The sequence below is a fragment of the Arachis stenosperma genome, chromosome 1, assembly GCF_014773155.1.
Source record: "Arachis stenosperma cultivar V10309 chromosome 1, arast.V10309.gnm1.PFL2, whole genome shotgun sequence".
NCBI classification, from domain to species: Eukaryota; Viridiplantae; Streptophyta; class Magnoliopsida; order Fabales; family Fabaceae; genus Arachis; species Arachis stenosperma.
In genome coordinates this window covers 41,568,682-41,578,750 of record NC_080377.1, presented here as the reverse complement: position 1 = coordinate 41,578,750, position 10,069 = coordinate 41,568,682, and the positions used below count along the sequence as shown (strand labels likewise).

General features: G+C 40.9%; 1 non-coding gene across 1 annotated transcript; it reads left to right on the top strand.

Annotated features, from left to right (window-relative positions):
• Positions 1–7,155: 7,155 nt before the first annotated feature.
• LOC130956914 (small nucleolar RNA R71) lies at positions 7,156–7,259 on the top strand. The gene has a single exon (XR_009077229.1). It is a non-coding gene; the product is annotated as a small nucleolar RNA R71 (small nucleolar RNA).
• The last annotated feature ends 2,810 nt before the right edge of the window (positions 7,260–10,069 follow it).

The window sequence follows — 10,069 nt, the reverse complement described above, 5'->3', positions numbered from 1 at the left end:
TGAGCTTCCCTGGTCAATCAGGGTTCGATGTAAGTTGGCGTTTGCTAGGATAATGGTGACTACCATTGGATCATCGTGCCCGGGAATTATCCCTTGAGCATCTTCTCGGGTAAATGAGATAGTAGGTAACTCGGCCAGGGGACTGTCTTCTCGGACATGATAGACTTCTTTGAGGTGTCTTTTTTGCGAGGATTGGATGTTCCTCCGCCTGCAAAAACCTCCATTTATCATGTGAACGTGTCTTTCAGGGGTTCGCGGGGTTTGTTCGGCCGACCTTCGTTATCTCCCCGCCTTCTCTTCCTGGTCTCTTCTCCTTTCTCTGCTATGTATCTGTCGAGTTTTCCTTCTCTGGCCAGCTTTCTATAACATTTTTTAGGTCGTAGCAGTCGTTAGTAGAATGACCGTAGAGCTTGTGATACTCACAGTATTCGGACCGATCTCTTCCCGCCCTCTTGTGTTTTAGCGGTCGGGGCGGTGGGATCTTTTCGGGTGTGGCATACTTCTCTGTAGACGTCTACAGGGAGACTCGGAGGGGGGTGTAGTTGTGGTACTTCCGTGGCTTGTCCGAGTTGGGGTCTTCTTTTTTCTTCTGTTCCCGATCCCGATCTCGGAGTGGGTAGGTTGATTCCTTCCTAGAAGAGTCTCTTAGTGGGAGGTTTCCTCCATGTTGATATATTTTTCTGCCCGCTCCTGCACCTCGTATAGGGAGGTCGGGTATCGTTTGGATAGGGATTGGCTAAACGGTCCCTCTTTTAGGCCGTTTGCTAGTCCCATGATGGCTGCTTCAGTGGGCAAGTGTTGTATGTCCAGGCAGGCTTTGTGAATCGCTCCATGTATTCTCGGAGAGTTTCTTGGTTACCTTGCTTGATCCCGAGTAGACTGGGGGCATGTTTTGTCTTGTCCTTTTGAATAGAGAATCTTGTTAGGAATTTTTGGTTAGGTCTTCGAAGCTGGTGATTGATCTTGGTGGCAGGTTGTCGAACCACTTCATGGCTGACTTGGTGAGAGTGGTGGGGAAGGCTTTGCACCGAATCGCGTCGGAGGCGTCGACTAGGTACATTCTGCTTCTGAAGTTGCTGAGGTGGTGACTTGGATCGGTGGTGCGTCGTAGAGATCCATGTCGGGTGGTTTGAAGTTTCGCGGTACCTTTTCCTTCATGATCTCTTGTGTGAAGGGATCATGGTTGCCTTCGGGGGTGGTGCCGCATTGTCCGGTCTTTCAGGTTGGCCTCTATTTTCCGCAGTTTTTCTTCTAATTCTCTGCGCTTTCGAGTCTCCCTTCTCAGATCTTGTTCAGTTTCTTTCTGTTTCTTTATGTCCTTCGAGTTGTTTCAGTCGGTTTTGTTGTGCCCGGACTGCTTCTAGAATTTCCGAGCTTCTCTTTTCGGAATTTTGTGGATCTTTGTTGGGAGCGATGTCTTTGGGCGATTCTGTTTGTTTCTCCTGGAGTGCGTGGTGATAGAGGGCTGTCCGGCGTTCTCCGGTGTCAATTTCGTCCTCCTGTTCAGATGCAGCGCGGTCATTGTTGTGAGAGTCGTCCGCCATGGTAGAGGGATGACTTCCAGGTCCCCGGCAACGGCGCCAATGTTCCGAGGGTTACCTGAAACGTGTAGCTCGGTCGTCTGGAGAGGCCCGAGGTGGGGGTTCAGGGACCCGAGCTTGATATGCAGAGTGGTTGGTGGTTGTACCTGCAATGACACTCCGATGCTTAAGTTAGCATGGGTCCAAGCAGATATGTGTAGATGTGGAATGAATGCCATACCTGGGTGCTCCAGTGTATTTATAGTAGTTTGGCCGTGATCTTCCCTGGATAAGATATTCTTATCTTATCTTATCTTTCGGGAGTTTTATCCCTATCTTTGTGGAACCGCCTTTGCTAGGCCTTTTCGGCCTTTAGGTTTGGGCTGCGTTCCTTTTGATGGGCCTTCCCTTGCTTTATTTGTCCGAGGTCCGACCTTTAGGCGTGAGCCTTAGAAGAGGTCGGACCTTTTATGAACTGACCGAGTTTGGAGGAGCCCGGTCAGGGTATGAACAGTATACATTCTGGCGTTTAACGCCCAAAATGCTACCTCTTTGGGCGTTAAACGCCCAACCAGGTACCCTGGCTGGCGTTTAAACGCCAGTCTGCCTTCTTCACTGGGCATTTTTGAATGCCCAGCTTTTTCTGTATAATTCCTCTGCAGTAGGTTCTGAATCTTCAATTCCTTGTATTATTGACTTGAAAAGACACAATTTAGAAAATATTTTTGGATTTTTAATAATCAAATGCAACAAGAATCAAATAACAATGCATGCAAGACACCAAACTTAGCAGTTTGTATACTACTGACACTATATGAGACACATAAACACTCAAGCCAAAGGAATTCAAAGATCAGAGTAAGAAACCATCAAGAATTACTTGAAGATCCTTAAGACACACGAATGAATGCATGCAATTGACACCAAACTTAAGATGAGACACTAGACTTAAGCAAGAAACATCAAATATTTTTGGTTTTTATGATTTTGTAATTTTTTTGTGTTTTTCGAAAATTAAGTGGAAAAAGATATCAAAATTCTTAATGAGAATTCCAGGAATCAGTGCAATGCTAGTCTAAGACTCCGGTCCAGGAATTAGACATGGCTTCACAGCCAGCCAAGCTTTCAAAGAAAGCTTCGGTCCAAAACACTAGACATGGCCAAAGGCCAGCCAAGCCTTAGCAGATCACTGCTCCAAAAGCAAAATTGATGAAAATCAACAAGCTCTTGTGGTGATAAGTTGAAACCTCGGTCCAATGAGATTAGACATGGCTTCTCAGCCAGCCAGATTTCAACAAATCATCATGAAACTCTAGAATTCATCTTCAAGAATTTCGAAAAAAATAAATACCTAATCTAAGCAACAAGATGAACCGTCAGTTGTCCAAACTGAACAATCCCAGGCATTGTTACCAAAAGCTTGCTCAAAACTTGAACAATCCCCGGCAACGGCGCCAAAAACTTGGTGCGCGAAATTGTGATCACTACAACTTCACACAACTAACCAGCAAGTGCACTGGGTCGTCCAAGTAATACCTTACGTGAGTAAGGGTCGATCCCACGGAGATTGTTAGCATTGAAGCAAGCTATGGTCATCTTGTAAATCTTAGTCAGGCAAACTCAAATGTGTATGATGATGAACGAAAATAGCATAAAGATAAAGATAGTGATACTTATGTAATTCATTGGTAGGAACTTCAGATAAGCGCATGAAGATGCCTTCCCTTCCGTCTCTCTGCTTTCCTACTGCCTTCATCCAATCCTTCTTACTCCTTTCCATGGCAAGCTCATGTAGGGTTTCACTGTTGTCAGCAGCTACCTCCCATCCTCTCAGTGAAAATACGTCCCTGATGCTCTGTCACAGCATAGGCTAATCATCTGTCGGTTCTCGTTCAGGCCGGAATAATATCCATTGATACTTTTGCGTCTGTCACTAACGCCCTAGCCTGCTAGGAGTTTGAAGCACGTCACAGTCATTCAATCATTGAATCCTACTCAGAATACCACAGACAAGGTTAGACCTTCCGGATTCTCTTGAATGCCGCCATCAGTTCTTGCCTATACCACGAAGACTCTGATCTCACGGAATGGTTGGCTCGTTTGTCAGGCGAGCACTCGGTTGTCAGGCGATCAACCATGCATCGTGCAATCAGGAATCCAAGAGATATTCACTAAGCCTCAGATGCGTGTAGAACAAGAGTGGTTGTCAGTCACTTTGTTCATGAGTGAGAATGGTGATGGGCGTCAATCATCACCTTCATCATGTTGAAGAACAAGTGATATCTTGGACAAAGAACAAGCGGAATTGAATGGAAGAACAATAGTAATTGCATTAATACTCGAGGTACAGCAGAGCTCCACACCTTAATCTATGGTGTGTAGAAACTCCACCGTTGAAAATACATAAGAACAAGGTCTAGGCATGGCCGAATGGCCAGCCTCCCAAAGTGATCAAAAGATCTCTAGAGAAAGGTTCCAAAGATCCGAAGATTTTTTTTACAATAGTAAAAGGTCCTACTTATAGAAAAACTAGTAACCTAAGGTGTACAGAAATGAGTAAATGACATAAAAATCCACTTCCGGGCCCACTTGGTGTGTGCTTGGGCTGAGCAATGAAGCAATTTCGTGTAGAGACTCTTCTTGGAGTTAAACGCCAGCTTTAGTGCCAGTTTGGGCGTTTAACTCCCATTTGGGTGCCAGTTCCGGCGTTTAACGCTGGAATTTCTTGAGGTGACTTTGAACGCCGGTTTAGGCCATCAAATATTGGGCAAAGTATGGACTATTATATATTGCTGGAAAGCCCAGGATGTCTACTTTCCAACGCCGTTGAGAGCGCGCCAATTGGGCTTCTGTAGCTCCAGAAAATCCACTTTGAGTGCAGGGAGGTCAGAATCCAACAGCATCTGCAGTCCTTTTGAGTCTCTGGATCAGATTTTTGCTCAGGTCCCTCAATTTCAGCCAGAAAATACCTGAAATCACAGAAAAACACACAAACTCATAGTAAAGTCCAGAAAAGTGAATTTTAACTAAAAACTAATAAAAATATACTAAAAACTAACTAGATCATACTAAAAACATACTAAAAACAATGCCAAAAAGCATACAAATTATCCGCTCATCACTCGCCCTCGAGCAATAGAAGAAAGAAGAGAAGAAGAAGAAGAAGAGAATATGGTAAAGAGGGAATGGGTGGGAATGGGTGGGAAAATGTTTTTGAATTTTGAAGGTAGGTGGGGTTTATGGGGAAGAGTGGATGGATGTGAGTGGTGAAGGGGGTAGTTGGGAAGAGGAATTGAGGTGATTGGTGAAGGGTTTTGGGAAGTGTGATATGGGGAAGAGTAATCACAAAACTAGGATTAGGAGGTAAGGTAGGAATATGTTAGGTGGGGATCCTGTGGGGTCCACAGATCCTGAGGTGGTCCTGTGGGGTCCACAGGTCCTGAGGTGTCAAGGAATTCCATCCCTGCACCAAATAGGCATGTAAATTGCCTTTGCACACCATTCTGGCGTTTAAACGCCGTGTGGTGCACATTCTGGGCGTTCAACACCCATGTAAAGCATGTTTCTGGCGTTGAACGCCAGTTTCATGCTTGTCACTGGCATTCAGCGCCAGCTTTCCTTCTCTAGGTACATTCCTGGCGTTCAACGCCAGAATGTTGCTTGTTTCTGGCGTTCAGCGCCAGAATGGTGCTCTGTTCTGGCGTTGAACGCCGGCCAGATGCATCTTACTGGCGTTGAACGCCAGCCTGTGCGTCCTCCAGGGTGTGATTTTTTTCTTCTGCTGTTTTTGATTCTGTTTTTAATTTTTATGATTTTTTTCGTGACTTCTCATGATCATGTACCTAATAAAACATAAAATAACAATAAAATAAAAATTAGATAAATAAAATTGGGTTGCCTCCCAACAAGCGCTTCTTTAATGTCAATAGCTTGACAGTGGCTCTCATGGAGCCACGAGGTGATCAGGTCAATGTTGTATAGTTGCCCACACCAAACTTAGAGTTTGGATATGGGATCTTAACACCAAACTTAGAGTTTGGTTGTGGCCTCACAACACCAAACTTAGAGTTTGACTGTGGGGGCTCTTCTTGACTCTGAACTAAGAGAAGCTCTTCATGCTTACTTTCTTTTTTCACAGAGGGATGGCCATGTGCCTTAAACACAAGGTAGTCCCCATTCAATTGGGGACTAATTCACCTCTGTTGACATCTATCACAGCTCCTGCTGTGGCTAGGAAAGGTCTTCCAAGGATGATGCGTTCATCCTCTTCCTTCCTAGTGTCTAAGATTATGAAATCAGCAAGGATGTAAAGGCCTTCAATCTTTACTAACACGTCCTCTACTATTCCATAAGCTTGTCTCAATGACTTGTCTGCCAATTATAATAAGAACAAGGCAGGCTGTACCTCAATGATCCCCAGCTTCTCCATTACAGAGAGTGGCATAAGATTTATCCCTGACCCCAGATCACACAGAGCCTTTTCAAAGGTCATGGTGCCTATGGTACAAGGTATTAGGAACTTGCCAGGATCTTGTTTCTTTTGAGGTAGAATTTTCTGAATCCAAGTATCTAATTCACTAATGAGCAAGGGCGGTTCACTTTCCCAAGTCTCATTACCAAACAACTTGGCATTCAGTTTCATGATAGCTCCTAAATATTGAGCAACTTGCTCTCCAGTTCATCCTCTTCAGAGGAAGAATAGTCTTCAGAGCTCATGAATGGCAGAAGGAGATTTAATGGAATCTCTATGGTCTCTATATGAGCCTCAGATTCCTTTGGATCCTTAATAGGAAACTCCTTCTTGCTTGAGGGACGTCCCAGGAGGTCTTCCTCACTAGGATTTTCGTCCTTTTCCTCCCTTGTGCATTCGGCCACATTGATCACATCAATGGCCTTGCACTCTCCTTTTGGATTCTCTTCTGTATTACTTGGGAGAATACTGGGAGGAGTTTCAATGACTTTCTTACTCAGCTGGCCCACTTGTGCCTCCAAATTCTAATGGAGGATCTTGTTTCATCATGAAACTGAAAGTGGCCTTGACAGATCAGAGACTATATTGGCTAAATTAGAAGTGTTTTGTTCAGAATTCTCTGTCTGTTGCTGAGAAGATGATGGATATGGCTTGCTATTGCTCAGCCTATTGCGTCCACCATTGTTAAAACCTTGTTGAGGTTTTTGTTGATCCTTCCATGAGAAATTTGGATGATTTCTCCATGATGAGTTATAGGTGTTTCCATAAGGTTCACCCATGTAATTAACCTCTGCCATGGCAGGGTTCTCAGGATCATAAGCTTCTTCAGAAGATGTCTCTCTAGTACTGTTGGATGCATGTTGCCATCCATTCAGATTTTGAGAGATCATGTTGACCTGTTGAGTTAACACTTTGTTCTGAGCCAATATGGCATTCAGAGCATGAATTTCAAGAACTCCTTTCTTCTGAGGTATCCCATTATTCACGGAATTCCTCTCAGAGGTGTACATAAACTGGTTGTTTGCAACCATGTCAATGAGTTCTTGAGCCTCTTCAGGTGTTTTCTTTAGGTGAATAGATCCACCTGCAGAGTGGTCCAATGACATTTTCGAAAATTCAGAGAGACCATAATAGAATATATCTAATATGGTCCATTCCGAAAACATGTCAGATGGACATCTTTTGGTCAACTGCTTGTATCTTTCCCAAGCTTCATAGAGGAATTCACCATCTTTTTGTTTAAAGGTTTGAACATCCACTCTCAGCTTGCTCAGCTTTTGAGGAGGAAAGAATTTATCCAAGAAGGTAGTGACCAGCTTATCCCAGGAGTCCAGGCTATCCTTGGGTTGTGAATCCAACCATATTCTAGCTCGTCTTACAGCAAAAGGGAAAAGCATGAGTCTGTAGACTTCAGGATCAACTCCATTCGTCTTTACAGTCTCACAGATCTGCAAGAACTCAGTTAAAAACTGATAAGGATCTTCAGATGGAAGTCCATAAAACTTGCAGTTTTGTTGCATTAAGGCAACTAGCTGAGGTTTCAGCTCAAAGTTGTTGGCTCCAATGGCATGAATGAAGATGCTTCTTCCATCAAACTTGGACGTTGGCTTTGTGAAGTCACCAAGCATTCTCCTTGCATTATTATTATTTTCGGCTGCCATCTCCTTTTCTTGTTCGAAAATTTCTGAAAGGTTGTTTCTGGATTGTTGTAACTTAGCTTCTCTTAATTTTCTCTTCAGAGTCCTTTCAGGTTCTGGATCAATTTCAACAAGAGTGCCTTTATCCTTGTTCCTGCTCATATGAAAGAGGAGAAAACAAGAAAAGAAGAGGAATCTTCTATGTCACAGTATAGAGATTCTTTTATGTTAGTAGAAGAAGAAGGGGGTAGAAGAATGAAGAAGGAGATTCGGATAATTAGATGGAGAGAGGTAAAGAGAAGTGTTAGTAATTAAATAATTAAATAGAAGAAGAAAAGAGAAGGGAAATTTCGAAAATAATTTTTGAAAAAGAGGTTAGTATTTCGAAAATTTAAGATAAAATATAATTGAAATTAAAATTTAAAACAATTAATTAATTAAAAAGAATTTTTGAAAAAGAGAGAGGTATTTTCGAAAATTGAAGAGGGAAAAGTAGTTAGGTGGTTTTGAAAAAGATAAGAAACAAACAAAAAGTTAGTTAGTTGATTGAAAAAGATTTTTAAAATCAAATTTGAAAAGGATAAGAAGATAAGAAGTTAGATAAGATATTTTGAAATCAAATTTTGAAAAAGATAAAATTTTGAGAAGGAAAAGATAAAAAGATAAGATAAAAATTTTAATAAAAAGATATTTTGAAAAAGATTTAATTTTAAAAAGACTTGACTAACAAGAAACTACAAGATAAGATTCTAGAACTTAAAGATTGAACCTTTCTTAACAAGAAAGTAACAAACTTCAAATTTTTGAACCAATCACATTAATTGTTAGCTAATTTTCGAAAATTAGATGTAAAGATAAGAAAAAGATTTTGAAAATATTTTGAAAAAGATTTTTGAAGTTTTTCGAAAAATAGAAAAAAAATGAAAAAGATATGATTTTTGAAAAAGATTTTAAAAAGATAAGATTTTTAAAATTGAAATTTTGACTTGACTTGTAAGAAACAACTAATTTTTTTTTTAAAATTTTTGACCAAGTCAACCCAAAATTTCGAAAATTTGGAGGGAAATAAGGAAAAGATATTTTTTTGATTCTTGAATTTTTAATTATGAGAGAGAAAAACAACAAAAATACTCAATGCATGAAATTTTTAGATCAAAACAATGAATGTATGCAAGAATGCTATGAATGTCAAGATGAACACCAAGAACGCTTTGAAGATCATGATGAACATCAAGAACATATTTTTGAAAAATTTTTAATGCAAAGAAAACATGTAAGACACCAAACTTAGAAATCTTTAATGCATGAAAAATATGAATGCAAAGATGCACATGAAAAACAAGAAAAGGCATAAGACAAGAAAATATCAAGATCAAACAAGAAGACTTACCAAGAACAACTTGAAGATCATGAAGAACACTATGAATGCATGAAATTTTCGAAAAAATGCAAGAAAAATTTTTAAAGCATGCAATTGACACCAAACTTAAAAATTGACTCAAGACTTAAACAAGAACACAAAATATTTTTGGTTTTTATGATTTTATGATTTTTTTGGATTTTCATTAATTTTTTTTTTCGAAAATAAAGTTTAGAAAAGCGAAAAATAAAAGAAAAATTTTGAAAAAGATTTTTGAAAAGAAAATTACCTAATCTGAGCAACAAGATGAACCGTCAGTTGTCCATACTCGAACAATCCCCGGCAACGGTGCCAAAAACTTGGTGGACGAAATTGTGATCACATGCTCTTTGTACTTGTATGAAATTTAATAATTGGCTTTATTTGAATTCACAACTCCGTTCAACTAACCAGCAAGTGTACTGGGTCGTCCAAGTAATAAACCTTACGCGAGTAAGGGTCGATCCCACAGAGATTGTTGGTATGAAGCAAGCTATGGTCACCTTGTAAATCTCAGTTAGGCAGATTAAATAGTTTTGGTTTTCGAAAATCAATAATAAAAAGAAAATAAAAAGGATAGAAATACTTATGTAAATCAAGAGTGGGAATTTCAGATAAGCGTATGGAGATGCTGTGCTCCTCTTGAAACTCTACTTCACTACTCTCTCTTCCAATCCTTCTTACTCCTTTCCATGGCAAGCTGTATGTAGGGCATCACCATCATCAATGGCTACTTTCAATCCTCTCGGGAAAATGGTCCTATGCGCTGTCACTGCACGGCTAATCGTCTGGAGGCATCACCCTTGTTGATAGCTACATCCCATCCTCTCAGTGAAAATGGTCCAAATGCTCTGTCACAGCACGGCTAATCATCTGTCGGTTCTCAATCAGGTTGGAGTAGAATCCATTGATTCTTTTGCGTCTGTCACTAACGCCCAGCCTTCAGGAGTTTGAAGCTCGTCAAAGTCATTCAATACCGGAATCCTACTCGGAATACCACAGACAAGGTTAGACTTTCCGGATCCCCATGAATGCCGCCATC